Source organism: Nannospalax galili, unplaced genomic scaffold (genome assembly GCF_000622305.1).
Source record: "Nannospalax galili isolate Female #2095 unplaced genomic scaffold, S.galili_v1.0 scaffold160, whole genome shotgun sequence".
Lineage (NCBI taxonomy): Eukaryota > Metazoa > Chordata > Mammalia > Rodentia > Spalacidae > Nannospalax > Nannospalax galili.
The window spans coordinates 3043742-3050990 of record NW_008346900.1 but is presented as its reverse complement, the minus strand read 5'-3'; the positions used below and the strand labels follow the sequence as shown (position 1 = coordinate 3050990).

The 7249-nt window shown below is 46.0% G+C and overlaps 1 protein-coding gene across 2 annotated transcripts in view; it reads left to right on the top strand.

The window, feature by feature from the left end:
- Nucleotides 1-7249, top strand: part of Zbtb46 (zinc finger and BTB domain containing 46) — a 70511-nt gene that overhangs the window by 914 nt on the left and 62348 nt on the right. Inside the window, exon 1 of one of the 2 annotated variants that reach the window (XM_029568434.1) lies at nucleotides 8-277. The exons of the other annotated variant lie outside the window; for it this stretch is intronic. The gene's annotated coding sequence lies outside the window, so the exon portion shown is untranslated. Of the gene's footprint in view, nucleotides 1-7; nucleotides 278-7249 lie in introns of those variants that run through there. 2 annotated transcript variants of the gene reach the window in all.

The window sequence follows — 7249 nt, the reverse complement described above, 5'->3', positions numbered from 1 at the left end:
AGGCTGAGGGAGGAGGCGGTGGCGGCGCCGGGCTGCGGAGTCCTTGGCCCCCGCACCTCCGGCCGCAGCTGCCCACACCAAGGTCTCTGCGCGTCACCTCCGAGAGGGGAATTTTCCAGCTGGTAATTTCTGCTGCGTCAACGCCCGGCCCCAGGAGGCAGCCTGGGGGCGTCTCTGTGCCCCCCGCCCGCGCCTCCCCGCGCGCCCCCCGCCCGCGCAGTGGAGCCGCACCCGGACCCGCCCGCGCGGAGTTTGCCAAGAGTCGGAACTGCAGGAGGTGGGCGCGGGAGGGAGGACGCGCCCTGAGGGTCCTTAGGGGTCATTGTCTCCCCAGAAGCTGGACGCCGGTCGGATCTGCATTTTAAGCACTGGCTGGACTGGGGTGCGGGGCCCTCCCTGTGCAGTGGCGAGGGGAGCGCAGAGAGTACCCGGGGCGAGGAGCGCTCGGGGCGCCAGAGGAAGCGGGGTCCGCTGCGAGCCGTGTCTTTGTTTCCCAGTAAATAGACATGTCAGTTTCACAGGGTAGCGAAAGTCAGTGTCTGACAAGTCAATCCCTAAGGTAAACGGGGAATTTTCTACACCACGGAGAGCGATCTGGCTAGTTGGGGAAACCCGAATCCGACTAACATTTTCACTATTTGTAGGCGAAACGAGCCACACACAATGGGGAGGACTGGGGAGCCTGGGAACAAACTAAATGGGGCGAAGAACAGATCATTCCTTACCCAAAGAAATATAAACAGAAGAAAGTTTGAAATTCTTAGTGTTTCCTCCCGCTTTCTGCGCTACAATCTCAGCGATGCATTTAGCGAAAGTGTCAAGATTGTTATCAGCGTGTTTAAAGAAATGCTAATTAAGAAACCTTTTCTGTGAACAGCCTGGGCTGAAACACCTGTCTGCCGAACAGTTTTGAGTGGTTGTCGAACCTCCTGGGTTGGGTCCATCCTCTAGGCTAACTTTCCGTTTGGGTGCAGATTGGCACATTCCGCTTGTTGCTGGCCCTCTCCTTGCCTGTGCAAGGCAGTGTTTCTACTCAGCGAGAGAATAGTTTGTTCACCGAAAGGAAATTTGTAGAAGGGGTTTACACGTGAATACTCAAACAGTGTATCATAGAATTCCTCCACCGTGGTATATTTTGTGATAGTATTAGATATTCTGAACTGAAAACTTTAGGACGCATCTACCGAATTATAACAGAAAAGAGTAGTAGGCAGAAGCCACTGCTTATATGAGAAATTTAGCACTGTCTCTTGAAAAGCTTGTAATTAGTCTCATATCTTTTACTGAAGGGAAACCAGATTGGTGATTATTGAGTTTCCTCTGATAGTGGGAAGAAATCGCTTTGGGTGTCTATAAATCCAAAATCCAGTTTTGCCTCAGGCCTGCCTAAGGACATCACTTAATTAAGCTTCTCACTGACACTACCTTGAATGTAAGAATTCTTTGGTAGTTTCTGTTCAGGTTCCGTTGTCCTTGCCCAACCCCAGTCTCACTTCTTTCTGACTAGTCATCTGTTACCAAGACCACTAGTGTTGCTTGGTACCCTACATCAGTCATAACAGGGTCAGACCAGCTCATTGCAACTGACTTCCCATGCCCCTTGGTCACACAGTAACAGAGAAACCAGGACATAACCACCATGAACTGAGAAAGTTCTCCAAAGACCTGAAGTATGGACAGCCAGAAGATGTCTTATATACATACACTGCCAAGTTGAATTAACAGTGAACTTCTCAACTTTTTCTTTATGTGTGGGGGGGTTCAAATTAAAGGAAATTGGGCCACTCTGTCCCTGTGGTCTGGTTTCTGGGGCGCTGCTATTCTCCATGAGGTCTTAGACCAACCTTTGAGAACTGAAGAGACCCATATAGAGTACAGGGTTCAGAACAGTGCCACAAACCTCTGAACCTGAGTTAATTCCTTGCAGTGTAGTCACTCTTTGTGCTTAGGCACCCTCCTGGCTGTTGGTGAGAAGAAAGTTATAGAAACTACTACCCTCTCATCCTCACACCAGGTCACAGCATCTGCCCTGGGCAACTTTATTTCAGGAACTGTTTTCTTGTCTAAGTTTCATAAAAAATGTAATATTTTCTGTGCTTTGAAAATGTATTTTACTTTAAATTCTCTAGAGTGATGGTAGAGTGTTAAGAATTCCCCCTATGAGTATATCCCCTGGCTGGGGATGGGGGAAAATTCTTGTCCCTAGAATTTGCTAAATGGCCTGACCTGTAAGAATAAACAGATTAGGGAAAATAGCAAGACCACAAGACAAGTCTTTGAAACACTGTTGATTTGATCCAGTCTTCTGGTTGCTACTCTGGCTTTGGCATGGCTAGTTTTGGCCATGAACTTGTGCCAAGTGCTGGGTTCCAAGACCATGGAGTTGATGGGGTTAGCTCCATTCTCCCCAACCCCTCCTCCTCCTTCCTCTCTCTCTTCTTTTTTGACATAGGCTCTTACTGTATAGCTCAGGCTGGCCTCAAACTCATGGCAATTGTCTTTCAATATCCCAAGTGCTGGGATTACAACCGTGTGCCACCACACCTGATCTGACCTTCTGTTCTTTTTTGAGACAGGGTCTCCCTATAGCCCCAACTGGCCTGAAACTTGCTATGTAGGCCAAGCTGGCCTCAAACTCACAGAGATCCACCTGCCTCTGCCTCCTGAGTGCTGGGATTTAAAGGCATGCACCACAGTACCCAGCTCTTTTTTTTTTTCCCCCTTAAAAACAACAAAACAATAAAACAGGGTTTCTTGTAGTTCAGACTAGCCTCAAACTCATTATGTAGCTGAAGATACTCATGAACTACTGATCCTCCTTGTTTCTACCTCCCAAGTTCTAGATCACAGGTATACATCATCAAACTGACTTTCTGCAGTTCTTGCTTAAACACCCAATCAGGCTTGTGCTTCGGTTTGCTAGTGATAGTACAATGTGTAGTGGCATTGTTTGTAGTTGGAAAAAAGAACACTTTCTTTTTTCATTATTTTATTTGGTCTTTTTAATAATAATATTTTTTTAAATTATTATTATTATTATTATTATTATTATTATTATTATTATTATTTGGTCTTTTTGAGACAGGGTCTCCCTGTAGCCGCAGCTGGCCTGGATTCGCTATGGAGACCAGGCTGGCTGTGAACTCACAAAGATCCACCTGCCTCTGCCTCTGGGATTAAAGGTGTGCGCCACCACGCCCAGCCTTTATTTGTTATTTTTATGTGTATGAGTGTATTACCTGCATGGGTGTAAGTGCACCTGTGTCGGGCAATACCCTAGGAGGTTAGAAGAAGGTACTGGATCCCCTGGAACTGGAGTTACAGACAGTTGTTAGCGCCATGTGGGTGCTGGGAATCAAACCCCAGTCCTCTGCAAGAGCAGTAAGTGCTCTTAACCACTGAGCCATCTCTCCAGTGGTTATTTGGTCTTTTAGAGACAGAGTATCCTATAGCCCCATCTGTCTTGAAACTTGCTATGTAGATGATCTCACAGAGATCTGCCTGCTCTGCCTCCCAAGTGCTGGGATTGAAGGGATGCACTACCACACCTGGCCAAGAAGGAACACTTACTGACAGACTGTTCTATTAAAGGCTGAAAGAAAGCAAGATAAGTCACATTTGACTTAAGTATAGTTTATACAAGATTTTCAGTTGAATAGTTGAATTTCAGCAGTGCCATTTAGCTTTGCTTTAGATTTTAAAATTACTAAGTATTTTAAAACATTTGGAGTAAAAAATTACTAACCTAGTTATTTCAGAGTAGGAAGTTAGAAAACATCAGTATGTTTTTTAGCAGCACACAGGTTTTTGGGTTTTGACAGATGCGTTTTCTGAATTGTGTTACATTCTGGCCTTCCTTATTTCGTTCCTTTTTTTCTTTTTTTCAGTTTTTGAGACAAGGTCTTGCTATATAGCCCACACTGATCTTGAATTCAAGATCCTTTGCCTCCTGAGCATTGGGATTTCAAGTGTGTGTTGCCATGCCTAGCCCTAAGGTTTCTTATGATTGTTCTTTGACATTCAGATCCTGCTGTGAACCAGACTTTAGGTAAGGTTCAGGGACAGAAGGCCAGTGTTATAGCCTGGCGTGGCAGCACAGGGCTTTAATCCCAGCAGTCGGGAGGCAGAGGCAGGTGGATCTCTGTGAGATTAAGGCTAGTCTGGTCTACATAGTGAGTTCCAGGTCGGCTGAGGTTACAGGGAGACCCTGTCTCAAAAAAAAAAAAAAAAAAAAAAAAAAAAAAAAAAGCTCATTTTATGGTGGGTGTCAGAGGCACACAGAGACTACTGATGTGACCATAAATACTGGTGAGAAACATCAGTGTGTAGGGAAGGGGTCTTGGGGTTTCTACAGGTGACCTGAGGAAACAGCCTCCAGCACTCCATTCCCAGAACCGGCACTCAGTGACCCGAATCTTACTTTGCTTCATTGACAGTGGATTGCTAGTGAGAGCAGGCAAATTTGGGTTGAAAATGATCATGTTGGGTGAGAGGAGTGAGTGATTAAGTACATATTTTATCTTTTGTATCTTCAACACATAATCCCTTCCTGTGGTTTGACATGGGAAGACCTCTCCTTTCGGAAAGCAGTGATACGATTCTGTAGCTGCCCCGTTGGAGTGTGTTCAGTGCGCAGGTGGTGTACTGAGTTTCTCTTACTTTCCTTTTTCTTTTTAAAATTTATGTTCACTAATGTATCTGCCTGGGTTCTAAGAGCAAAGCACTGGCTCTTCATTGGGTGGAGGAACATTAAGTTTACCCTGACATAGCACCTCCCTGTCTTAGGTGCTGAGTCACCAACTCCCTGATTTTCTTGAGGTAAGCCCACCAAGAGTTGGTTGCACAGATGGCATACTGTTGAGTTCTGAAGAAGCTTGAAGACCCAGTCAGGTTTCTGGGCTGTGGGATCACAGCCAGATAAACAGGCTTTCTAGAAACAGCTCCTATAACACATGGTTAACCACAGGCACCTGCTCAGTAGAGGTTAAGAAATGAAGGGGCTGGAGAGATTGCTCAGTGGTTAAGAGCACTGACTGCTCTTGCAGAGGACCTGGGTTCACTCCCACATGGCGGCTAACACCTGTCCATAACTACAGTTCCAGGGGATCTGACATCTTCTGACTTCTGCAGCCATTGTACAACAAGGGTGTACTTAAACACATGCAGGCAATACACTCATAAAATACAAAATAAAATATTTTAAAAAAAGGTAAAGTTAGCCAGGCGTGGTGGTGCATGCCTTTAATCCCAGCATTTGGGAGGCAGAGGCAGGCGGATCTTTGTGAGTTAGAGGCCAGCCTGGTCTACATAGTGAGTTCCAGGACAGCTGGGGCTACAAGGAGACCCTGTCTCAAAAAAAGACAAAAAAAAAAAATAGGTAAAGTAGCTGGGTGCTGTGGTGCACGCCTTTAATCCCAGCACTGGGGAGGCAGAAGCAGGCTGCTCTCTGTGAGTTCAAGGCCAGCCTGGTCTGCATAGTGAGTCCAGGACAGGACAGCTGGGGCTACAGGGAGACCCTGTCTCAAAAAGACCAAAAAAAAAAATGATAAAATGTTTTTTAAAAAAATAAGTAAAGTGAAGGGCTGGTGAGATGGCTTAGCTGGTAAGGGTGCGTCCTTGCCAAGCCTGATAGCTTAAGTTGAATTTCCTGGACCCACATGGTAGAAGGAGAAAATCAACTCCTGCAGATTATCCTCTGACCTCCACATATGTATTCTGGCTTGTGCATGAACTCATGTAGGCACACATGCATGTGCACACACACACGTGTGTGTGAGTGCACTCTCAAAAATAGATGTAATAAAAAATTTTTTTTGGTCTTTTTGAGACAGGGTCTCCTTGTAGCCACAGCTGGCCTAGATTCACTATGGAGGCCAGGCTGGCCTTGAACTCACAAAGATCCGCCTGCTTCTGCCTCCCAAGTGCTGGGGCTAAGGGTGTGCACCACCATGCCTAGCTCCTATGTAATAAAAATTTTAGAAAGAAATTACAACATGAGCAGTGACAGAACCAGCTGCACCTTGCAGCTGGGCTGAGTTGAGGACATTGGTCCTAGAGGAACAAGGGTTAGAGGGAGAATTAGTTACAGCAAAGACAGAGGCCCTAGACTGTGAGGGAAACTTTGGTGTACACAGTGTCAATGGGGTTGTGGTCCCAGAGTGTCCAGCAGACACTGAGATGTCAGGATGGTCCGCCCAGGAGGTCCAGGTTCAGTTGGAGACGGGACTGCATCATTGCCATAGGTTTATCACATCCATTGAAACTGAGCTGTGAAGAGAAAGTGGTCCACAGTCTTGTCTTGGTGCTCAGAATAGGTCTGTTTTGTGTTCTCATTCTATCCCATTTAAAGCAGTGAAGCCTGTGAGTGGCAGTGTGCTTTTATTTAGGAAGTTCAAAGCCAGTTTGGGAATTTCTGAAAGAAGAAATTACTCCATTTAAAAATGAGATGCACTGGGAAGAATTTGCTGGTGCGGCTGGCATTCAGCTTCATTCTTCACCCTCTAATTTTAGGTAGACTCTGTGACTCTGAGCACTTAGGTTTTCCCATCCTCCAAGGGGACCTGGAAGGTAGTTTTGATGCCTGGACTTGATGTATATGGTTATTACCCTTTTGGGAAGCCAGACACCTACTCTGAGTGTCTAGTTGTGAAGAAGCCTTGTTCACCCAAGACTTTGCTGCACCTTCAGAATCCCTCTTTTTGGGGGGTTCTTTTTTGAGCCAAGGTCTCCCTGTAGCACCAGCTGGCCTGGAACTCAATATGAAGACTAGGCTGGCTTTGAACTCACAGATTCACCTGCCTCTGCCTCTTGAGTGCTGAGATTAATGGTGTGTGCTACCACACCCGGCAAAATCCCTCTTTTCAAATGCAACTTGGTCGTTCATAGTAATTGCTCCTTGGCCAGCATTCTCTTATGCCCACATGATCACACAGAGCAAATGCAGAAAGTTCGAAGATACCAAAAGTCAGGTGTCAGGACAGGAGGGGATTGGAAGATGCAGAAAGCAAGGAATTATTCTGGGATGTGTATAATCAGGGAAGCAGTGTCCTAGCATAGTGTCTTTTGTCTTTCCTCATGTATTGGTGCCCCCAGGTTGGGCTGCAGTTTTGTGGTTACTGTATGTGCAGTGGACACACTGTCCTCACTGCGTACAGTGTGTGTGTGTGTGTGTGTGTGTGTGTGTGTGTGTGTGTGTGTGTTTCTTGCAGTGAGTGAGTGCGATATGTATATTGTGTGTAGTGTATGTATT